Raw genomic sequence first — 25327 nt, 5'->3', positions numbered from 1 at the left:
AGTTTTAAATGACTTTTATTCCTTTAAAAATGTCATTTTGTGCAGGGACTGTTCTAAGCACGGGAAACACGCGCCACTTTACGGACATACTATAGACACCCCCCAGGTACGTTATTTAAAGGAATATTTCACTTTTTTTTTTTTTTTTACTTTAAGCATCATTAAAATCACTGCTCCCGAAAAAACGGCCGTTTTTAAAACTTTTTTTTTGCATTGACCCATGTCCCCTGGAGGCTTTAAATTAGCCTTTAAAATGAGCACTTTTGATTTTGAACGTTCGAGTCCCGAAGACGTCAATGGGGTTCTAACGTTCGTTCGAATTTTCGGTCCGTTAGCAGGTTCTGGTGCGAACCAAACTGGGGGGGTGTTCGGCTCATCCCTACTGATCAATGTAAAAATGTCCCTGGTCCCCAAAAAGTGTCTTTTGGGGTCAGATTTGTCCGCCGCAATTTCGCAGTACCACTAAAAATTGCAGATCGCTGCCATTACCAGTAGAATCAATAAAAAATAAAAGTCCCTAAATCCATCCCATAGTTTGTAGATGCGATAACTTTTGCGCAAACCAATCAATATATGCTTATTGCGAAATTTATTATTTTTTTTACCAAAAATATGTAGAAGAATATATCGGCCTAAACTGATGAATAAATTAGTTTTTATATATATATATTTTATATATGTATATATTATATGTATTATAGCAGAAAGTAAAATAATTTTTTTTTTTTTTTCAAAATTGTCGGTATTTTTTTGTTTATAGCGCAAAAAATAAAAACCGCAGAGGTGATCAAATACCACCAAAAGAAAGCTCCATTTGTGGGAAAAAAATTATGTCAATTTTGTTTGGGTACAGCGACGCATAACCATGCAACGGTCAGTTAAAGCAACACAGTGCCGTATCGCAAAAAATGGCCTGGTCATTAAGGGGGCAAATTCTTCTGGAGCTGAAGTGACTAAAGTGCCCACTACTTGCCCTGTGGAATCTGATGATGAGTAGCCTAATATTACTGATTTTATTATAGATACTCCAGAGGAATTGTTAGATGTTAATTCTCATTCTTTCCCTAGAGGAGGGGATCTTATTAGCTGAATTGTTTTCCCACAACAGAAGGAATCATCTGTTTGTTTCTAAATAAGGTTTTGCATTTACCTTTTAAAATATGAGGCTTTGCCGTTCCTTTTTTACGAGATCATATCATTTCCCCTTGATTCTCAAAGTCCTAAGAATTTCACCAATTTTGATAATTATTTTTTTTTTTTTCTAACAAGGACTGAAAATACTTTAACTGGCTTTACAAAGTCATATTTGTTCCATTACTCTTTCCTGGGCTCTGTTCCCCATGCCACACTAGTGGCTGTCTGGTCTAAATCGCATATGATTACCAGATCACTTCGTCACATAGATTTTTTTGTGCAAAGAAGCCCTGGGTAATCCTTTCCTCTGTTAAGATCTAAAGGATGATTTAGCTTCAGTAATGGTCAATGGATAATTGATGTATGTAGAATTGATATGTTTTCCATCCTATAACTACAGGCAGTCCCCGGGTTACAAACAAGATAGGAACTGTAGGTTTGTTCTTAAGTCAAATTTGTTTGTAAATTGGAATAGTACATATTTAAGTGCAACTCCAGCCTGCGCAGTGATGTGGGATGTGCTGGGCGTGCAGTGGTGTTATTTGGGGTTCTTGTGGCCGTGCAGTACTGCAGTGTTGGATGTTTCCAGTGCTGCAAGATGGCTACTCGGTGGTATCCGGGACCAGTGTGGAGCGCAACTGTATACACATATACTTCATAAACTAACAAAAGGTTGATTTTTATGCCTCTTTTATTGGACATTGGTGCAAGGACATGTGCACCCCCATTTCTAGTTTTTTCAGTATAATTAGTTGCCAGTTTAAGAGAGTTTGTACATTATAGTAGGCAATTTGTTTTGCAGTATAACAGATACTCAACAGATATTAATAAGTTGAGGTTCCGTTTTTCATTTTTCTTTTCTATTTTTTTTTTTTTTTTCGTTATTTACATTTTTTTGCTGTCCATGTCAAAATCACAAAAGCATTTAATACAGTATATTGATCTTATTTACTTAAAGCATTTGTTACCGCAAAACTTCACATTCCTGCTGTACCATGTACTTGTATGAGAAAGTATCCTCTTCTCTATGTATTGCTCCCTTTATGTGAATCACTGGTGTTCCTGCAAGTCCCTCTGCTTTTGTATTAAAAACTGACCACACTAAGCAGGAGAACACACCGTGATCACTCAACTCCAATGAACAGACTTGTCTTGACATGCCCCCACTGCACAGCCATTCACTGGGAAGCTCAGTGTGCTGCTGCTTCTCCCCCCCCCCCCCCCCCAGAACAAAGGGAAGGTTATCACTTATAAAAAAAGGGAAAAAAAGGTGTTTAGAATGTATTTTTAGATCTATACAAAAGATGTTTTGCCTTTCATTTCTAATTTAAACTGAATGCGTTGCTTTGCAAGGTGATGGTTTACAACCATTTTAAATGTCTGGTTGTTGAACTGTCTAATTTGTTTTACCCATAGTAGAAAGGAAAATATGACCAATAGGAATGAGCTTCAGGCTTGACTCAAACCCAGCTTGTTTGCAGTTTGTTTACCAGCTGAAAAAACTAGCCATACTATACGCTTGCCCAAGGCCTAAACCACTGTTTTTGTAAATAGGCTTCAGCTGTGGAACTGTCATTTTACAGTGGCAACAATAACAAAAGGACAGATCTCTGGCTGACCAGTATTTGTAAGGGAACCAGTCAGGGACTATATTTGGTCAATGAGGCTGGAACATTCAGTTTTGGATACTACCTCCTGCACCCATGCAATCTTCCCCAATTTCCGTAAACACCATTAGGCATCTGCCCCTATTTGACGGATGATCTAGCTTCAGTAATGGTCAATGGATAATTGTTCCCCATGCCACACTAATGGCTGTCTGGTCTAAATCGCATATGATTACCAGATCACTTCGTCACATAGATTTTTTTGTGCAATGAAGCCCTGGGTAATCCTTTCCTCTGTTAAGATCTAAAGGATGATTTAGCTTCAGTAATGGTCAATGGATAATTGATGTATGTAGAATTGATATGTTTTCCATCCTATAACTACAGGCAGTCCCCGGGTTACAAACAAGATAGGAACTGTAGGTTTGTTCTTAAGTCAAATTTGTTTGTAAATTGGAATAGTACATATTTAAGTGTAACTCCAGCCTGCGCAGTGATGTGGGATGTGCTGGGCGTGCAGTGGTGTTATTTGGGGTTCTTGTGGCCGTGCAGTACTGCAGTGTTGGATGTTTCCAGTGTTGCAAGATGGCTACTCGGTGGTATCCGGGACCAGTGTGGAGCGCAACTGTATACACATATACTTCATAAACTAACAAAAGGTTGATTTTTATGCCTCTTTTATTGGACATTGGTGCATGGACATGTGCACCCCCATTTCTAGTTTTTTCAGTATAATTAGTTGCCAGTTTAAGAGAGTTTGTACATTATAGTAGGCAATTTGTTTTGCAGTATAACAGATACCTTCATGGGAGACCATCTTTTCAATTCTTGTACAAACTCATTTGAAAAGCTTACAGGGTAGCCTGAGCTGTGAGAAGATATGGGTCAGCAGCACAGGTTGATACTTTTCTATCTTGCTATCTTGCAACAAAATGTTCCTTTTAATTTTCCAAAGTTATATTCCAAAACCCACAATATTATAAATTTCTTGGTATCCCAAGGGATCACAGCCTGTGCATAAATCCACTTCTGCATGCAGTTCTGTCCCTACTAGCTCCGTCAAATAGGGGCAGATGCCTAATGGTGTTTACGGAAATTGGGGAAGATTGCATGGGTGCAGGAGGTAGTATCCAAAACTGAATGTTCCAGCCTCATTGACCAAATATAGTCCCTGACTGGTTCCCTTACAAATACTGGTCAGCCAGAGATCTGTCCTTTTGTTATTGTTGCCACTGTAAAATGACAGTTCCACAGCTGAAGCCTATTTACAAAAACAGTGGTTTAGGCCTTGGGCAAGCGTATAGTATGGCTAGTTTTTTCAGCTGGTAAACAAACTGCAAACAAGCTGGGTTTGAGTCAAGCCTGAAGCTCATTCCTATTGGTCATATTTTCCTTTCTACTATGGGTAAAACAAATTAGACAGTTCAACAACCAGACATTTAAAATGGTTGTAAACCATCACCTTGCAAAGCAACGCATTCAGTTTAAATTAGAAATGAAAGGCAAAACATCTTTTGTATAGATCTAAAAATACATTCTAAACACCTTTTTTTCCCTTTTTTTATAAGTGATAACCTTCCCTTTGTTCTGGGGGGGGGGGGGGGGGGGGGGGGGGGAGAAGCAGCAGCACACTGAGCTTCCCAGTGAATGGCTGTGCAGTGGGGGCATGTCAAGACAAGTCTGTTCATTGGAGTTGAGTGATCACGGTGTGTTCTCCTGCTTAGTGTGGTCAGTTTTTAATAGAAAAGCAGAGGGACTTGCAGGAACACCAGTGATTCACATAAAGGGAGCAATACATAGAGAAGAGGATACTTTCTCATACAAGTACATGGTACAGCAGGAATATGAAGTTTTGCGGTAACAAATGCTTTAAGTAAATAAGATCAATATACTGTATTAAATGCTTTTGTGATTTTGACATGGACAGCAAAAAAATGTAAATAACGAAAAAAAAAAAAAAAATAGAAAAAAAAAATGAAAAACGGAACCTCAACTTATTAATATCTGTTGAGTATCTGTTATACTGCAAAACAAATTGCCTACTATAATGTACAAACTCTCTTAAACTGGCAACTAATTATACTGAAAAAACTAGAAATGGGGGTGCACATGTCCATGCACCAATGTCCAATAAAAGAGGCATAAAAATCAACCTTTTGTTAGTTTATGAAGTATATGTGTATACAGTTGCGCTCCACACTGGTCCCGGATACCACCGAGTAGCCATCTTGCAGCACTAGAAACATCCAACACTGCAGTACTGCATGGCCACAAGAACCCCAAATAACACCACTGCACGCCCAGCACATCCCACATCACTGCGCAGGCTGGAGTTACACTTAAATATGTACTATTCCAATTTACAAACAAATTTGACTTAAGAACAAACCTACAGTTCCTATCTTGTTTGTAACCCGGGGACTGCCTGTAGTTATAGGATGGAAAACATATCAATTCTGTAGGAGAGCAGAAGGTAGAAAGATACGCCAGTAGTGCTAATTTGTTAATCTTTTTTTAGCCTGTCCCTAATAATATAGGAGTATCAGATAGATGCTATCTACAAGGAGGCCACCCTCTCTCAAACAAATTGCCTGGCCAATTACCGTGGTATGGTGTCATGCATCCAAGCCACTCTTTGGTCTCAGTCAAAAAAAGGGGTCATTTTAATATCTCCATTGTGACCTACTGGGCAATTTGACTGGTCAATTACTGTGGGATGGTGTCTAGCATCCAAGCCGCTTTTGGTCTCAGTCAAAAAGCGCTCTCTTAACGACATAGAAAACTGCTTATGAAAGACAAAGCAAATACTGTAGGTGTATGTATATACTTATAGATGGAAAACATTAAAAAATTCTGTAGGAGAACAGAAGGTAGAGGGATACACCAATAAACTAATTTGCTAATCTTTTTTTAACCTGTCCCTATGATATAGGGATATCAGATAAATGGTCACTATCTCCAAGGAGACCTCACTCTCTCAAACAATTTGTCTGTCCATTTACCGTGGTATGGTGTCAGGCATCCAAGCCACTCGGTCTCAGTTAAAAAAGGGTAATTCTCATATCCCCATTGTAGCCTACTAGGCAGTTTGACTGGCCAATTACCGTGGGATGGTGTCTTGCATTCAAGCCACTCGTTGGTCTCAGTCAAAAATAGCTCTTATACTACATGGAAAACTGCTTATTCACCATCATAGTAAACCATGTGCCCCATGTGACACCCCAAAGTAAAGTGAGAAAAATGGTGCAAAAATGATTTGATTAATTCTGTGCATGTCAAAAACCATGAATCAGACTGAGCCAGAAGTACAGTTAAATCATACTTGTTTAAAAATAAAAGTAAATAAAACAAACGTAGTCAAAACATAGCCACAGTTTGGTAACCAGAACGGATAGTCAGACAAGCCAGAAAGTCAGGAAGCCAGAGATCGGCGTAGTGGAACAGCAAGCAGGATCTGGAGCAGAAGGAATGTCAGCCAAGCAAGTCTTTAACATGAACGCAGGAGATAGTCTCTATGATGTTGACCAAGGTGAAGGCAGAGATCATCTGGGCTGGAAGGCTTAAGTAGTGTAGATAAATAATTCTGTGCTGCTCACAAAGTTAGCAGCTAACACACCAAATTAGATAAATGGTAAACATAAATAAAAAACAGAAAAGTGTAGCGCTAAAATGTGATGTGTCAAAGACAGTATGGACAGTGAGTCCCAATGACACTAAGGATTAAACAAATTAAATAAATTAGTTGATACAACAAACATATATATGTATAAATGGATCGATTGAAACCCTTGTGAAAATAGTGCAAAAAAATTTATATATATAATATATAGTCCCAGTCTATATGGTTGAAGGTGTAAAGTTCATCAATGGAGACCTCTAATGTGAGGAATTATTCCAAAAGCTGGGATGTGTGATTGTGAAGAAAATCACCACCGTGTGGAAAGGAGGCTTAGCAGATCGTTTGGACACGTCAGAGCATATGCACCCCAGACAATGTCCTAGGGGACAAAACGCGTCAGGAAGGTCTCCACTGCTGCTAATTGATTTTATACAAGCGCTGTTTTATTCTCAATCATGTGAGTGTTCCTACTTTATATATCTGTGGAATTCTGAGCATCGGTCCGCACAAGAGGTCATGGTCCTTATGTTTCCATCTGGCTGAGAATTGTAAATCTCCGTCCTAGGATACTGATCCAGAGTCCATCCACCTTATTACAAGCCTGTTTGGCATGCAGAGCATATGCTCTGACGTGTCCAAACGATCTGGTAAGCCTCCTTTCCACATGGTGGTGGTTTTCTTCACAATCACACATCCCAGCTTTTGGAATAATGCCTCACATAATTAGAGGTCTCCATTGATGAACTTTACACCTTCAACCATATAGACTGGGACTATATATTATATATATGAATTTTTTTGCACTATTTTCACAAGGGTTTCAATCGATCCATTTATACATATATGTTTGTTGTATCAACTTATTTATTTCATTTGTTTAATCTTCAGTGTCATTGGGACTCACTGTCCATAATGTCTTTGACACATCACATTTTAGCGCTACACTTTGCTGTTTTTTATTTATGGAAGGCTTAAGTAGGCAGGACTGATGCGCAGGATATCATCAACAGGTGAGTCACTGTGGAGAGAAAGGAGCTGGCAATTAGCCGACAGAAGGAAGGACTGAGCCCAGCCCTGACAGTACCCCCTCCTCAACGACTCCTCCCCCTCAGAGCACCACCAGGCTTGAGGGGAAAACGTCTATGGAAATCATGGAGGAGGACAGGGATATGTACGTCTGAGAATGAGACCCAAGAGCTTTCCTCTGGACCATACCCTTTCCAATGCACCAGGTACTGTATGCGCCCACGGAACCTACAGGAGTCAACAATGGACTGTACTTGATATGCCTCATGGTTCTCAACCTGTACAGGGTGAGGACGTGGCACTGAGGTGGTAAAGCAGTTGCAGACCAAAGGTTTTAATAAGGAGACATGAAATACATTTGAGATACGCATTTTAGAGGGAAGGTCTAATGCGTAAGCCACTGGGTTAATCCTGCAAAGAATACGGTAAGGCCCAAAAAAACGAGGTGCGAACTTCAGGGAGGGAACACGAAGCTAGAGGTTGCGAGATGACAGCCAGACCCTGTCCCCAACCTGGTAGGAAGGTGCAGGCAGGCGTCTGCGGTCAGCATGGAGTCTGTACCTATCATTAGCATGTCGCAAAGCCTCACTTGTGCCCAAGTGGAATGAAGACCACGGAGATGCTCCTCTAATGCAGGAATACTCTGCGGAACAAATGAGTCAGGCAACATGGAAGGTTGGAAACCATAGTTCGCCATAAATGGGAACAATCGGGAAGCAGAATTCAAGGCACTATTGTGAGCAAACACCACCCACGGTAAGAGGTCTGACCAGTTGTTATGATGGTCAGAAATATAGCAATGTAGGTATTGCTCCAAGGACTGATTGGCTTGTTCTGCGGCCCCATTAGACTGCGGGTAATACGCAGAGGAGAAAGCAAGCTGAATTCCCAACTGTGCACAAAGGGCTCGCCAGAACCAGGACACAAACTGACTACCCCTGGGCAAGACAATCACCCTGGGTAGCCCATGTGAGCAAAAGATCTCCCGAGCAAAAATGGAAGCTAGTTCCTTAGAAGTGGGCAAGTGGAATACAATGAGACATTTTCGAGAACTGGTCAGCCACCACAAAGATAACTGTGTTGCCCTCAGAGTTGGGTAACTCCACAAAGAAATCCATAGACAGGTGGGTCCAGGGCCTCTCTCCATTGGGTATGGGTTGTAGGAGGCTCACTGGAAGGTGTCGTGGAGTCTTACTTTGAGCACACATGGATCAGGCAGCTACGAAGGTGGTTACATCAGCATGTAGACTAGGCCACCAGAATTGTTGGGAAATGGCCCAAAAGAGTTGATTCTTCCCATGGTGGCCAGCAGCCTTGGGAGAATGTTAAGTCTGGAGCACAGCAGTATGGAGACTCTCTGGGAGAAAGCAGCGGTCACAAGGTTTCTCAGGAGGAGCATGGACCTGAGCAGCAAGAATTTTGTCACCCAAAGGAGAAGTGACACTGGTGCGAACCGTAGCCAAAATATGATCAGGAGGAATCACAGGAACCGGAACCGAATCCATCTTGGAAGTGGAGGAAAATTTTCGTGACAAAGCGTCAGCCTTTACATTCTTAGCACTGGGTAGGAATGAAACAATGTTATTGAAACTAGACAAGAAAAGAGCCCATCGCGCCCTTCTGGGAGAGAGGTGTTTAGCCTCAGACAAGAATGTGAGATTCTTATGGTCAGTAAGAATGAGAACCGGCACAGTGGTACCTTTGAGGAGATATCTCCATTCTTTCAGGGCTAAAATGATCGCTAACAGCTCTCTGTCACCAGTCTCATAATTGCACTCCACAGGTGACAATTTCTTGGAAATGTAGCCACAAGGATGCATAGCACTCTCAGAGGTAGGACGTTGAGACAGAAGGGCACCAACTCCAGTCTCAGAAGCATCAACTTCAAGGATAAAAGGTAACGTAGGATCAGGATATGCCAACACAGGAGCAGAAACAAAGGCAGCCTTGAGACTCTCAAAGGCTCTAATGGACTCCAGAGACCAACTCTGTGGGTTACCGTCCTTTTGTGGTCATATCAGTCAGGGGCTTGACCAGAGATGAGAAGTTACGAATAAACTTTCGATTAATAGTTGGCAAAGCCAAGAAAACGCTGAAGAGGAGGAAGAGGACTGCTGAAAGTTTGAGGCAGTCAAATAACTCTGTAATCAACGGAATTGGATAGGCATTCTTAATCGTGAAATGATTGAAACCTCTATAATCAATACAGGGTCTCAGTTCGCCACTCTTCTTCACAAAGAAGAAACCAGCACCAGCAGGAGATGAGGATTTGCGAATGAAACCTTGAGAAAGTGCGTCTGCAACATACTCCTCCATGGCCTTATCCTCCAAGACCGACAAAGGGTAAACCCGGCCACAAGGGGGTATGGCACCAGGTTGAAGGTCAATTGCACAGTCATATGACGGGTGTGGAGGCAAACTACCGGCTTGACCTTTGTCAAAGACATCGCTAAAATCGCGGTACTCCTCCGGCAGGGAGGAGAGTGAAGAGGTGCACAGTACCTTGGCTACCTTCTGGAAGCATGTCTTACTGCATTGTGGTGACCAGTAGAGAACCTCAGCATGGAGCCAATCAAAAGAAGGGTTGTGCCTCTGTAACCAAGGATAACCAATAACCAGCAGAAACTTAGGTGAGGAAATAACTTGGAATTGGATTATCTCATGGTGAAGAGCCCCTATGGCCATGGACAATGGAACAGTCTCATGAGTCAAAAGGGCAGGCTGTAGAGGTCTCCTGTCAAGAGCCTCAATGGCAAGTGGAGTGTCATGCAGCTGCAGCGGAATCGAGTCCTTCGATACCAGGACAGCATCAATGAACGGGCCTGCAGCCCCAGAGTCGACTAGAGCCTGTATCTCGACGGACGACTCAGCCCAAGAAAGGGTAACCGAAACCAGGGGCTTATCCTCCTGGATAACTGGGGACGAAACCACGCCACCTTAGGTCTGTCCCTGGAGGGGTAGGACAAGACTTCAAAAAGTGACCTGCCTGGCCACAATAAAGGCACAATCTCTCCCTCCTCCTAAAGGTTCTCTCATCCGCAGAGAGACGCATGAAGCCCCAGTGCATGGGTTCACCTTCAGTGACTGACTCGGTACCAGGATGCATGGGAGGTGAGGGAGGCAAGGGTGGGACTGCAAAGCTCAGAGACAAATGTACAGGAGGCTTCCGCAAGCGCTCCTTAAAAGGGAGTCTTTCTTTTAGTCTGGAGTCAATGAGGATGGCAAACGTGATCAACCTCTCCAGCTCAGTGGGTATATCTCAGGGCTGCTATCTCATCCTTGATGGTATTCAAGAGACCGTGAGAAAAAGAAGCCACGAGGGCTTAATTGTTCCAAGCAACCTCTGCTGCCAGAGTACGGAATTCAATGGCATAATCAACAACAGTTCTCATACTCTGATGGACATGAAGCACTTGACAGCAGAAGCGGAGCATGCGGGATCGTCAAATACCCTTTTAAAAGAAGCCCCAAACTCAGGGTAACTAAAGACAACAGGTTTTTACGTCTCCCATAGAGGGTTTGCCCAGGCCAAGGCTCTCTCAGAAAGCAAAGATATCACAAAACCTACTTTGCTTCTGTCTGTGGGAAACGCCTGGGGCAGTATCTCAAAATATATCTCCACCTAGTTGAGAAACCCTCTGCATTGGACTGGATTGCCCCCAAATCCCTGGGGAAGCGGCAACCAGACATACCTCTTATAGAGGTAATACTTGAGGCAGGGGCCTGCACAGACACTGGAGCAGCAGCAGCGATGGCCTGCAACACAGCTTGTACCGGAGCAGCCACAAAGGGAGATTCCAGGTGAGCCATGCGACTCAGGAGCATTTGTAATGCCATGGCAAACTGATCCATGCAGTGATCCTGCCCATCCAATCTGGAAAAAATATTACCAACAAGTGGATTGACCGCATTTTCTGAATTCACGGCCTTTGCCTACTGTCAGAAACCATGAATCAGACCGAGACAGAAGTACAGTTAAATCACATTTGTTTAATAATAAAAGTAAATGGAACAAACGTAGTCAAAACATAGCCAAAGTTTGTAATCAAGACGAATAGTCAGACAAGCCAGAAAGTCAGGAAGCCAGAGATCAGCGTATTGGAACAGCAAGCAGGATCTGGAGCCAGAAAGAATGTCAGCCAAGCAATCTCTAACAGGAACGCAGGACTGACGAGCAGGATATCAACAGGTGAATCGCTGTGGAGAGATGGGAGCTGGCAATCAGCCAATGGCTGAGCGGCCAGCTCAGAGGAAGGAAGGGCTGAGCCCAGCCCTTACAGTGCACCCCCGTTTCTAGCTTTTGGAGTATCTGTTATAGCATTATCTGTTATAGCATTCTTAAGTGTCTGACTACATTACAACATAAATATTTGTTGATTAACTAAGGGCGACTTTATGTTGGTTAACATTAAAATGGAGCATATTTACTTTTTAAATTGGCCAAAGCCCTAAACTACTTTCTTTGTTTTTGATATAATATTGCATAATTTATATTGAAAATGATTTAACTTTTTTATTTAATTGGTTTTACTTTTATTGTAGTGCAGTAACTAATTTTGTCCTGGAGATGTCATTATTGTCGTTTATAATATTTAGGGTCTCTAACGGGATCATTTAATTTACAGCAGAGGTGAATTGAACTGCCACACATTATTAATATTTACTATTTATCTTGAGATTTGATATTTAGTATTAGTAGCAGTATTTGCTGTTTAGAAACTATAAATGGGTATGTGACAGTCTACTAATTATTTTACTTTCCCTGCACTGTATAAACTTGAATTGTGTAGAGGAAAATCGTCCTATGATAACATGCATGAGATGAATTATAGAGGTCCATTACTGATTAATGCGGATATAATAGTCGTAACTCAGGCTCATGTCAGCTGGAGTTATAACTAAACTGACTACATTAACAAGAAGCTGATTCTGATGCATTGCCCTCTAAACGTTTCCTACACATTTCTCTGTGTAATATTCAGGGGGCTACTTTTTGGATGAAGTAAAGTAAAAGTCAATAGCGGTCTGATAAAATATATATACTACAAACTAAATTATATTTAGGCTATGTAAGACAGATAATATCCCCATTGTTATGATTTCATTAAAATATCTACCTTTTTTTTTTAAATTTTTTTTTTTAAATGCCTCATTCTATTATGTCTAATAGTTTTTTGTAATTCTCTGCTCATCGGCATTCCAAGTCCAACAGAGAGGAAGAGGCAACACTGTAAGCAGTAGACATAACTGCGATTCTAACAATCGGGGTGGAGCTTTATTTTTTCCATTTTTCGGGTCCAACAGGTGGTGTAATTTAAGATGGATGGACATTGTGGGAAATTTTTAATTTTTTTTTTCTTTTGTGGTTTTTACTTTTGACACTTTTTTTTTTTGGTGAATGGGTAGGGGTACAATGTACTCAATACCCATTCACATGGGGGGGGGGGGATCTGGGGGTCCCCTTGTTGAAGGTGGCTTCCAGATTCCGATAAGCCCCCTGCCCGCAGACCCTGACAACCAATGCCAGGGTTGTCGGGAAGAGGCTATTGCCCCCATTAACACGAGGACAAGGTGCTTTGGAGGGTACCCCAAAGCACCCTCCCCATGTTGAGGTCAAGCGGTGTGGTATGGTTCAGGAGGAGGGATGCTCACTCGCCCCCCCCTTTCCTGGCCTGCCAGGCTGCTTGCTCGGATTCAGATAAGGGTCTGGTATGGATTTTGTGGGGGACCTCACACCAATTTTTAATTTTTTAATCTTGGCGTGGAGTTTCCCTTAAAATCAATGCCAGACCCAAAGAGCCTGGTATGGATTTTGAGGGGGACCCCACACTGTTTTTTTTTCTTATTGCTGTCATAGGGTTCCCCTTAACCACTTCAATACACTGTATTATATACTCTGCACTGTATACCCTGCACTGTATTTTTTATAGAGAGAGAGAGAAAGACATATATATATATGTAGCGCTGACAGATTTTTGATCAGGCGCTTATATGTAAATTTAGTGGGTCATTTGTTCTGTACATAGATATAATCTATAGATTATATAGATTATATATAATATAGATTTAATCCATGGCTAAATTAGCCTCTGTTCCAGCATTGGCTGTGTTGCGTGCAATTCCACACTGTTGCCTGTAGGTGTCGTTGTCACCATAAGTCAGTGTTTGAAAGCAACAAGCTGAAGAATATTGAGTGCTTTTCCTTCCCAGAGGTGACTCGGCAGAGGTGGTCCACTGCTATGCTTTCTGGGAGAGAGTATTTATGGGACAGATGCCATGTGCTAGAGGTCAGTTCTACCTCGTGGCTCTCCAGGCTGGAGGGCTGCGGTGCTGCAGCCGTGCAAGTAGGCCCAGAAGCCTGTCTGGGGCCTACTCTTACAGAGATGGCCCTGTGCTGTCTGTCCTGCGGGAAGAAGCCAAGCAATTGAGAAGATCCAGGAGAGGACCCATCTTGGAGAGGACCCTGTGGAAGGCTGGTGTCTCAAGAGGGGCCTGGTGACTCAATTGGAGGATGCATCCTAATCTAATCTACCACACAAGTACTGCCGTGTTGGCTTAAAGGTTCTGGTACTGTGTTGCTGTTCATCTAAAACTACTACGTCCTATGGCAGAGGATCGTACAGTTATATTGTTCTTCTCAAGTCTGTGGCAGAGACTTTTTGTTCATGCTATGCTCCGGCTGCTAGGTCAGTGAGAGAGACCTATCCGGGTGGGCAAAGATTTAATCTTGGACTGAAGGTATATTCGTCCCCAAGATTTCAATTCCTCAGTGATCTAAAGAAAAGGTATTTGAACTTTCCTGCAACTCCTCTTCTACCTCTTTCCTGCTACTTCTTCAAGTTTTTTCTCATTAAAGCATTGGAAAAGTACTAAAGTGACTGGTGCCTACACTGTCGGATACAAAGCTCAACATAGACTCTAAGTTCTGGTATTGGTGAAACTATGGGTAAAGGGGTGACGGTAACAGCCCAATTTAAATCGGCAGCTCCTTCGGGGGTTAGTGCTACATATATGTATAGAGAGAGATATAGATAGATAGATAGATAGATAGATAGATAGATAGATAGATAGATAGATAGATAGCTGTATTATATATACTACACTGATGGCACTATATACTCTCCACTGTATTATGTATATTTTTTTGGGACAACTTCTATACTCTCAGGTATATACAGGCCTCTCTTCCTCCAGCACAACTGTTACTATAGACTATTACTCCTCAGTTCCTCCAGCACTCTACTTGCATGAGCTTCCAGGCACAGATAGCACAGCGTAGTTCGACCTGACACTGGCTCAGCCAGGCCTTAGCAATTGCCCTTGCAAGTTGGCAGAAGGCAGGGACCATGAGCCCCTATAGTGTAGCAAAATAGAAAGTCTCTGGTGCTAGCTGTCATACATATGGCTACTGGGCTCAGTAAGCCATCTTCGGCCCTGCCAGCCTTCCTGGCTGCAGCTGCCCTTCTCCACTGCACTACAGTCCATTCCTCTGGTTCGGCACCCATCCCAGACTGCATACTTCCAGTCCTTCCAGGCGTGCCTCTGAAGTCCGTAAAAAAAAAAAAAAAAAAAAAAAAATATATATATATATATATATATATATATATATATATATATATATACACAGTATCACACAAAAGTGAGTACACCCCTCACATTTTTGTAAATACTTTATTATATCTTTTTATGTGACAACACTGAAGAAATTACACTTTTCTACAATGTAAAGTAGTGAGTGTACAGCTTGTATAATAGTGTAAATGTGCTGTCACCTCAAAATAACTCAACATACAACCATTAATGCCTAAACCACTGGCAACAAAAGTGAGCACACCCCTAAGTGAAAATGTCCAAATTGGGTCCAATTAGCCATTTTCCCTCCCCAGTGTCATGTGACTCATTAGTGTTACAAGGTCTCAGGTGTGAATGGGGAGCAGGTGTGTTAAATTTGGTGTTATCGCTCTCACTCTCTCATACTGGTCACTGGAAGTTCAACATGGCACCTCATGGCAAAGAACTCTCTGAAGATCTGAAAAAAAAGAATTGTAGCTCTACATAAAGATGGCCTAAGATATAAGAAGATTGCCAAGACCCTGAAACTGAGCTTCAGCATGGTGGCCAAGACCATAGAGCGGTTTAACAGGACAGGTTCCACTCAGAACAGGCGTCGCCATGGTGACCAAAGAAGTTGAGTGCATGTGCTCATCATATCCAGATGATATCTTTGGGAAACGGACGTATGAGTGCTGCCAGCATTGCTGCAGAGGTTGAAGGGGTGGGGGGTCAGCCTGTCAGTGCTCAGACCACACACTGCATCAAATTGGTCTGCATGGCTGTCGTCCCAGAAGGAAGCCTCCTCTAAAGATGATGCACAAGAAAGCCTGCAAACAATTTGCTGAAGACAAGCAGACTAAGGACATGGATTACTGGAAAAATGTCCTGTGGTCTGATGAGACCAAGGTAAACTTATTTGGTTCAGATGGTGTCAAGCGTGTTTGGCGGCAACCAGGTGAGGAGTACAAAGACAAGTGTACCTTGCCTACAGTCAAGCATGGTGGTGGGAGTGTCATGGCCCGGGGCTGCATTAGTGATGCCGACACTGGGGAGCTACAGTTCATTGAGAGAACCATGAATGCTGACATGTACTCTGACATACTTAAGCAGAGCACGATCCACTCCCAAACACACCTCCAAGACGACCACTGCCTTGCTAAAGAAGCTAAGGGTAAAGGTGATGGACTGGCTAAGCATGTCTCCAGACCTAAACCCTATTGAGCATCTGTGGGGCATCCTCAAATGGAAGGTGGAGGAGCGCAAGGTCTCTAACATCCACCAGCTCTGTGATGTCATCACGGAGGAGTGGAAGAGGACTCGAGTAGCAACCTGTGAAGCTCTGGTGAACTCCATACCCAAGAGGGTTAAGGCAGTGCTAGAAAATAATGGTGGCCACACAAAATATTGACACTTTGGGCCCAGTTTGGACATTTTCACTTAAGGGTGTACTCACTTTTGTTGCCAGCGGTTTAGATATTAATGGCTGTATGTTGAGTTATTTTGAGGGGACAACAAATTTACACTGTTTATATAAGCTGTACACTCACTACTTTACATTGTAGCAAAGTGTAATTTCTTCAGTGTTGTCACTGAAAAGATATAATAAAATATTTACAAAAATGTGAGAGGTGTACTCACTACACTGACTACACTACACTACTTGCCTAATCTCCATTCATTCATTATATATGACCGTGTAAGCCGCAGCTTTATATAGTGTGGGGCGTGGACTTAGCCCCTGAGCCATGATTGGCCAAAGGCACCTTGTGATTGGCCAAAGCATGCAGGTCAAGTGCATGCTTTGGCCAATCAGCAGCCGTCAATGCACTGCGATCTCGCAGAGCATTATGGGTCGCTCCGCGGCGCTGAAATTTGCCGCAAACGCCCTATATGTTTGTTCTGCGAACAAACGAACACCCAATGATCGAGTTGAACCTACATTTGACTCGAACATCGGGACCGTCCCTAGTGAGTTGTCATTCCCTCACTATCCAATCACAGACTTGACCAAGCTGTGTTGGAGAAAAAGATGAAAAGGTTTGGACCTTGTCTAATAATCGAATAACAGATTTGTTGACAGTTGATAAGTGGTATTTTAACTTTTTATTTTGGGGGTTACCTACACGTGTGCGCTAAATTTTTCTTTCAATAATTTTTATTAGAATTATCAATGTTGATACAAATTTGGTCAGTACAAAAAATAACAAGCGTATCAGTACTATAGGTAAAAGGGAACAACAGGAGCGTGACATACTAATAAGAGTCTTTGCAAACGCTAATTCACCTCAAACAACACATCAGATAGCATATTGTGTGATACAATTATCCATGACTAAAAAAAAAACGAAAAAAAAAACACCAGAGACGTCAGGTCCCACTACGATAATGGAGTTGGAGTAATAAGCCTACGAATTCAATCAACCTAATAAGGCCGAACTAGCAAAATATTGAAACAGTGTGGTGTGTTAGAGAAAAGATAGACCACCCGCCCTGGGGCTTGAAGGGGAGCCAGGATTAGGAGAGGCGTCCACAACCACCCCGAAAAGGGATCATGCTGTGGGTATGGAGCCGCCCCCCTTCCCCTGGACCCCGGGTCTCAGGTTGAATCACCCCAACAGGGTGTATCCTATAACGCAAACCTAAGTTGGTAGTTTGTAAACTTAGAACTAAAACTATATATGGTCAAGTGACCATTCAAACACAGGTGAGGATGGGACTATATGGAGGGAGGTCTAAGAGGATCAGAATACCTGGTCTCCGAGGAGCCCAAATAGCATAGCGGTAACTCCCCCCGCCACTACAATGCATTATTTATACCGTCTCAGGATAATTTATTTAACATGTCCTGTTTGGTTTAAAGATAAAGACGAAAGGAAAGTAAGGGGACAGAAAGAGGCAGGAAAAGAGAGGGGAAAAACAGGAAAGTCTGGGAGAGAACGTACCCCCAGAGTCACTCAGAGCGCAGGCAGGTCAGGGTAACTAACGCCAGGATACAGGGGGATATTACAGAACTTGGCCCAGGGTTCCCAGGTAAGTTCGAAGAATCGTGCTTTGTCTTGTATTATACTGACTATCTTCTCCTGGGACATAATCCAGGAAATTTTATGCTTCACCGCAGTAAAAGGGACCCTATGCTTTTTCCAGCAGGCTGCTATTGTAATTTTAGTGCCAAGTAACATAAGAAAGATCAGTTTTTGGGTATATTTATCCACCTTATCTATCTTCTGATTCAACAGAGCAATCTCAGGAGATTGAGGAATCGGGAGGGTTGTTACTTTTCGAATCACTGAAAAGACTTTGTTCCACAAACTCCTGATTCTTGGGCATGTCCACCATATATGGTACATTGTACCTACATGGTTACATCTTCGGAAACACAGCGGGGAAGCATCCGGATAAATCTTCGCAAGGAGAGAGGGGACCCTGTACCACCGGGTCAGTATCTTGAGGCTAGCTTCGATCAGGGAAATATTTAAAATGCCTTTGAAGGAGCGTTGAAAGCAGGAAAACCAGTTATCCTTTTCCCAGGAAATATCAAGGTCTTTTTCCCAGGAGATGGCATAGGGAGGTTTGGATGTCACCGAGGCTAGAGCAGCATAAATGATGGATATCCCCCCTCTCTGATCCGTGGCACCTGCACACCATGATTCATAACTAGTGATCTTAGGAGGGTCTGGTTTATTTGGCCAGATGGATTTAAGGAAATGTTGTATTTGCAGGAACTGAAAATGTTCCGCGGTGGGCATCTCAAGTTTACTAGTGCAGAAGGCAAGAGATAAAGGACCTGTAGATGTGAAGTAGTTGCCTATTCTGAGTAAGCCTTTATTTAACCACCAACTTAAAGCTAGGATGTTCATTCCCGGCGGAAAATCAGAGTTATGAAATAAATGCGTCAGGGGCTTAAGGTCAGAGATCAGGGAGGGATTTTTATGTAATCGGTCGCATAAAGCTAGTGAGTGGGAAAGCGTGGGGGCTAAAATGGGCGGTCTCCGCTTAGTAGGAGACCAGATCAGATAGTCAATAGTATGTAGAGGAATAGCTTGGCGTTCCATTGAAACCCAGTCTGGTTTGGGGCCTTTTGAGTACACTATGGAGATCTGGGCTAGCTGAGCGGCCTGGTAGTACCACCATATGTTGGGTACGGCTAATCCCCCATGTGACTTAAGCCTGAATAGAATGCTGTTCGGGCAGCGACTACCCTTGGATACCCAAATGAATTGTGTAATTTTGGATTGAAGAGTCTGTATTTGAGACTTTTGGATGGGGATGGGTAAGGAACTAAATAGGTACAGTATGCGGGGAAGGAGGGTCATTTTGACCGCATGAATACGGCCTAGCCATGAAAGGTTGTGTTTATTCCAAGTAGATAGGTCAGAGGTTAATTTACGGAAGATGGCCGGGTAATTCGATGAGTAGAGGGAAGCTATACTAGTGGAGAGGTTAACCCCTAGGTACGGAAGAGATGACGATTTCCAGGAAAACAGGAAATGGTTTTGTAAACTACTTAGAGTGTCAGGGGGGACCGTTATATTTAAGGCTAGTGATTTAGCGACATTAACTCGAAGGCCTGAAATTTCACCAAATTTGTCGAGGAGAGAGAAAATATTAGGGGTCGATTATCAGAGGGGAAGTGACAAAAAGCAGCAAGTCATCAGCAAAAAGAGCGCATTTGTGCTCTTGTTTACCACAGACTACCCCCTTAATATCCGGATGATTTCTAATAGCAATAGCCAGAGACTCCATCGCTATGGCGAAAAGGAGGGGGGACAAGGGGCAGCCCTGCCTGGTACCCTTCTCTATAGACAGAGGTTTGGAGTAGTAGCCCTGCATTCTGACCTGTGCACTAGGTCCCGAATACAAGGCTCGTAAGGTGCCCAAAAAATTTGGACCAAATCCCCATCGCTCCAGGACACTGAATAAGTATGGCCAGGTAATAGTATCAAAAGCTTTCTGTAGGTCACTTGATAACAAGTATCCTTTTTGTTGGGATCCTCCATCCCATTGGGAGTTGAGGAGGGAGATGATGTCAACTGCTCTTCTGATCTGATCCGGTCCTTGTCTCCCCGGGATAAAGCCCACCTGGTCTCTATGGATGTAGAGAGCTATACAAGACGCTAGTCTGTTAGATAAGACTTTTGTAAGAATTTTTAGATCATTATTGATTAAAGAGATGGGACGGTAATTGGAGACCAGAGAGTCATCTTTACCAGGTTTCGGTATGACCGATATGAATGCAAGATTAAGGGCTTTATCCACGGGGGAACCAGACCGGAGAGAATTGAAGAACTTGACCAAGTACGGAGCTAGTAATGGTCCAAATTTCTTATAGTACCCGACTGAAAAACCGTCTAGTCCCGGGGCTGAGTTTTGTTTGAGCTGTTTGATCACCGCGAGAACTTCCGATTCCGAAATTGGTTCATCTAGGAGCTCCGAATGTTCAAAGGATAATTTTGGAAGAGGGAGATTGTCTAGGAAGTCTGATATAGGGGGTGGGGCTGCTGAGAGTTCTTTCTTATATAGCGAAGTATAGAAGTCATGGAATACATCCATGATGCGGTTCGGATTTTGAGATAGTGTCCCTGTTAGAGTGCGGATTTTGGGAAAGGAGAAGGACCGAGGTCTTGGAGACAGTTTGGCTGCTAATTTAGTCCCTATTTTGTCTGCCTGATAGTAGAAACGAGCCCCAGACCATCGAAGATGCTTCTCAGCTTCGGTGGTAAGTGCTAGGTTTAGGGAAATCCGAGTCACTTCCAGGGCATCTAGGGAATCCCTGGTAGGGTTCCTTTTATGGGCCTTGCTCAGGGACTGGAATTTTAATTGGAGGTTGTTAATGTCTGCTGTACGTTCTTTTTTAAGGTGGGAGGTGATTTGGATGATTTTTCCTCTAAGTACTGCTTTATGAGCTGCCCACACAGTTTCTGGGGAAGCCTCCCCGGAATTGTTTAGTCGAGAGTATTCTTGTATTTCCTGTGCTAGGATTTTGCAATTGATTTGATCGCTTAAAAGTCCTTCGTTAAGGCGCCATATAAATTGTTTACTATTACCATGAGAATGCTGTAAGTATAATAGAACTATGAAGTGATCTGAGAGGGAGGAGTCCCTGATGACCGCTTTATTAGCCGACGGGATGTTGTGGGTTTGAATAAAAATATGATCTATTCTAGTGTAGAGATGATGTGGTGGCGAATAGTGTGTATAATCTTTGGATCTGGAATTCATTTCTCTCCAGATATCTACGAGGCCACGGGAACAAAGTGTAGCGGCTATTTTAGTACTTTGTTTTGGAGGTTTCCTAGATCTAGAGGCGCCTGGCACCGATTTGTCAAGTGAGAGGTCAAAGGGGAGATTTGTGTCTCCACCCATGATTATTTTCCCTTCCAGTTGTGGGCCTAGCGTGGACATCATAGCGGAGAAAAAGGAGGCCTGACCTTTATTTGGAGCGTAATAAGAAATGAAGGCGTATTGGTCGCCCTCTAAAGAGCCTTTTACTAAGATAAACCTGCCTGCTTGGTCTTTAATGACATTAGTCGGGGAGAACTTAAGGTGTTTTGCAAAGCAGATTGCAACCCCCTTAGTTTTGTTGTCAGCTTTGGAGAGAAAGAACTGAGGATAGTTTTCATGTATGAAGGAGGGACTATAGGAGGAAGGGAAGTGTGTTTCTTGTAGTAATAGAACTGCTATTTTTTGTGATTTGTAGTGATTAAATAATTTACGTCTCTTAACCGGGGAGTTCATCCCTTGAACATTATGTGAAGCTATACAAATGGGCGGAGGGGGAATAAGTGTGTCAGTGTGCATGGATCAGAGGGAGGGATAAACGCATCATATAAAGTGAGCTTACCTGAGCTAGCAAGATTCGGGTAAGTGTCCAAACCCCCGAAGCCGGACAATTTTGGAGTCTAGCCTGTAGACCTTCGGCTGGGCTTCTGAGTGACTCTAGGAATAGGTGGGAGAAGGGAAGAAAAGGAGGAGGGACGGTCGAACCTGATAAGTAAAAACAGGACATATCAAGAACAATATAAAGGAAGACAGTATAGGTGTTCATCATACAGCTTATTAGTAACCTAAGTTTCCCTGTAGGAGGGGAGGACTTCATGCCTCCTACACGGGTTTTTTTCCCAAAATCCAAAACCCCTAACAGGGGGGTTGTGGAAAGGTCTCCGAGTGGGGGAAAAAAAAATTCCACTCCGAGACAAATGGAGGCGAAGTGCAGCCGCTCCAGCCATGCCGCCAAAAAGAAGATCGACTACTAACATTTTTCGAGGAGGAAGGATGAAAAAACAAGACCATTCAATGAAAAATGCAGGGAGGGGAGAAACAGAGAAAAAAAAAAAAAAAAACCTTTTAAAAAGTTTAATGAGGGTATGAGGCAAATTGACAGAGTCACCTCATCCAGTTTTAGTTAAGGCCCAAACCTTGCTAGAAGGAAGAGGGGGACATACAAAATTCAGTGTCCCAATGCCAGGTGGGCGTGTCATAGTAAGGGAAGAACACAGTTGATTGCAGGCTGTTCCTTAAGGTGGGCGGCCATCTTTCGATCTCTTAGCCTGTTGCTTGTGCCATAGGGATTGGATGGGGCTCGTTGGAGGAGGTCTTTTCGCAGAGTTTGGGGTCTTGGGGTCCAGGGCAGACGCAGAAGTTGGGGAGTGGGATATAAGTCCTAGTTGTAGCATCAGACGTTCCCCATCTCCAAAGTTCGTAAAGCTGTACGATTTGTTCAAGTAGGCAAAATTTAGGCGGAAAGGAAATGACCACCTATAAGTGATCGATTTTTGGGACAGGATAAGTAGGAGGGGTTTTAATGATCTTCGTCGTTGTATGGTGAAGGGCGAGAGATCAGCGAAAATTTGAATGGCGTGCCCTTGAATGGAAAGGTTGTCAGTTTCTCTGGCTTTATGCATGACTTCCTCTTTAACTCTATAGAAGTGAGGTTTCACAACAATGTCTCTGGGTAGGCCATCTTGGCGGGGGGGTTGGAGAGCTCTATGTGCTCGATCCAGTTCCAGCTTATAATCCGGTATGTCAGGGATCAAATTTTTGATGAAAGTGCGGACTACTTTGTCTGTGTCTTTGAACGATTCCGGGAGGCCTCTCAGTCTGAAATTGTATCTGCGTGATCGATTCTCGAGATCGTCGAGATTTGCATATGCCATATCTAGCTGTTCATGTAGGTCATGGATCCTTTCAGTGTTCTGGTTGGCCATAGCAATCGTTTGATCAGTCTTAATTTCGATCGCTTCAATTCTCGCTCCCAGATGCTGCAGATCTGCCTGTATGGTAGATGTGATTTGTGAGGCAGTATGGGCCAGTCACTTTGAGAGCATATTTGAGAAGGTTTCCATTAAAGAGGAAAAGTCTGTGAGAGTTGGGGTAGGGGGGCTGCTCTGATTGCCTGGGGGAGCCTGGGTGTAGTTTCATCCATCGGTGTGAGGGGGGAGCCGTCAGTGAGTCCACTATTTGTGATGTCTGAGGTGGAGGAAGAAAATAGCCCATCCTGGTGGGTACTCACTGTTTGGAGTTGTTTCCCTGTGTTGTGGGAGGGTAGAGGAGGAAAATCTTCCAAGGATTCCTCCAGATGCTGTGTTAGGCCTCGAGGCGCGCTGGCGGCCGCCATCTTTGCCGAGGCCGCGATCTGAGGGCCGGGTTCTAAAAGTCGGGATAAATCCCGTCTGGCAGAGCCCCCGGTCATACGGGGGGGTCCTTCAGGTCCTCAGGGACTGTCGAGGGGGTCCGCTCGGCCGTTTCCTCCTCTAATGCTAGCTGCGGCGGCTAAGACAGGCTGGAGCGGAGCGGAGCTCTTAGAACGTGCGACCGCTCATTGAGCCTCCGCGCATGCGCCCTCGTGCGCTAAATTTTATTTAGTTTAATGCATCACTCCGACCCATGGAACAAACAGACCCATGGGTCCAACTGGATGACCTTACCCGTTATCACTTCAGTCAACTTAATCACCTCCTGCCAGAAGATTTTAATTTTTGAGCAATCCCACCACAAATGTGCCATTGTTCCCGGGGCCTTACAACCTCTCCAGCATTCTGGCGATCTATCAGAATTAAATTTGCTTATTTTAGTAGGAGTCATATACCACCTAGCTAGGCATTTGTAGTTGGTCTCGTTTTCATATCTACTGCTGTGCTATGCGTTGCACCCAAGATGCTCCCCACCCATCTTTTCTCACATCTAACCCCCAAATCTCCTTCCCATTTTTTAATAAAAGGCGGTACTATTTCCCCCCGTTATTTATCAGTATTTTATCCCCTTCCCGCCGACCGAACGCACATATGCGTCCTCGGCTTTCCGGGGTTATACCGGGATGATGCCCGCAGCTGCAGGCATCATCCCGGTACCGTTGTTTTCAGCGGGCGATCGGCTACCCGAATATAACAACCGATGCGGCTAAAAGCCGCTCGGCTGTTATACCGGAGGAGCGGGAGGGGACATCCCCCCCCTCCCGCCGCCTCCCGCCGCTGTTACCGGGCCTCCCGTGCGATCGGGAGGCCCGGTGTCCATTCGGGAATCTCCGGCGGCTGGGGGCGGGCTGGAACGAAGCTGTGAGCGGCTTCGTTCCAGCCTTCTAATTGTAAACGCGGAAGCGACGTCATGACGTCACTTCCCATTTACTCGGCTGCCAATGGCGCCGAATTTAAAAAAGTACACAGTATTCAGAATCGCCATTTTTGGCGATCTGAATACTTTGAAGTGTAAAGGAGGGATGGGGGGTCTTTTAGACCCCCCATCCCTCCATAAAGAGTACCTGTCACCACATATTACTGTCACAAGGGATGTTTACATTGCTTGTGACAGCAATAAAAGTAAAAAAAAAAAAAAAAAAATTTTAAACACAATTTATAAAAGTACAAAAATAAATAAAATAAATAAATAAAAAAAAAAAAAATTTTTAAAGCGCCCCCGTCCCCGCGAGCTCGCGCAGCGAAGAAAACGCATACGGAAGTCGCGCCCGCATATGTAAACGGTGTTCAAACCACACATGTGAGGTATCGCCGCGATCGTCAGAGCGAGAGCAATAATTCTAGCCCTAGACCTCCTCTGTAGCTCAAACCTGGTAACCGTAAAAAAATTTTAAAGCGTCGCCTATGGAAATTCATAGGTACCGTAGTTCGTCGCCATTCCACGAGTGCGTGCAATTATAAAGGGTGACATGTTTGGTATCTATTTACTCGGCGTAACATCATCTTTCACATTATACAAAGAAATTGGGGTAACTTTACTGTTTGGATTTTTTAAAATTCATGAAAGTGTCACTTTTCCAAAAATTTGCGTTTAAAACACCGCTGCACAAATACCGTGTGATAAAAAATATTGCAACAATCGCCATTTTATTCTTTAGACTCTCTTCTAAAAAAATATATATAATGTTTGGGGGTTC

This window comes from Aquarana catesbeiana, linkage group LG08 (assembly GCF_042186555.1).
Source record: "Aquarana catesbeiana isolate 2022-GZ linkage group LG08, ASM4218655v1, whole genome shotgun sequence".
In the NCBI taxonomy this organism is placed as follows: Eukaryota; Metazoa; Chordata; class Amphibia; order Anura; family Ranidae; genus Aquarana; species Aquarana catesbeiana.
This window is presented reverse-complemented; position numbering follows the sequence as displayed.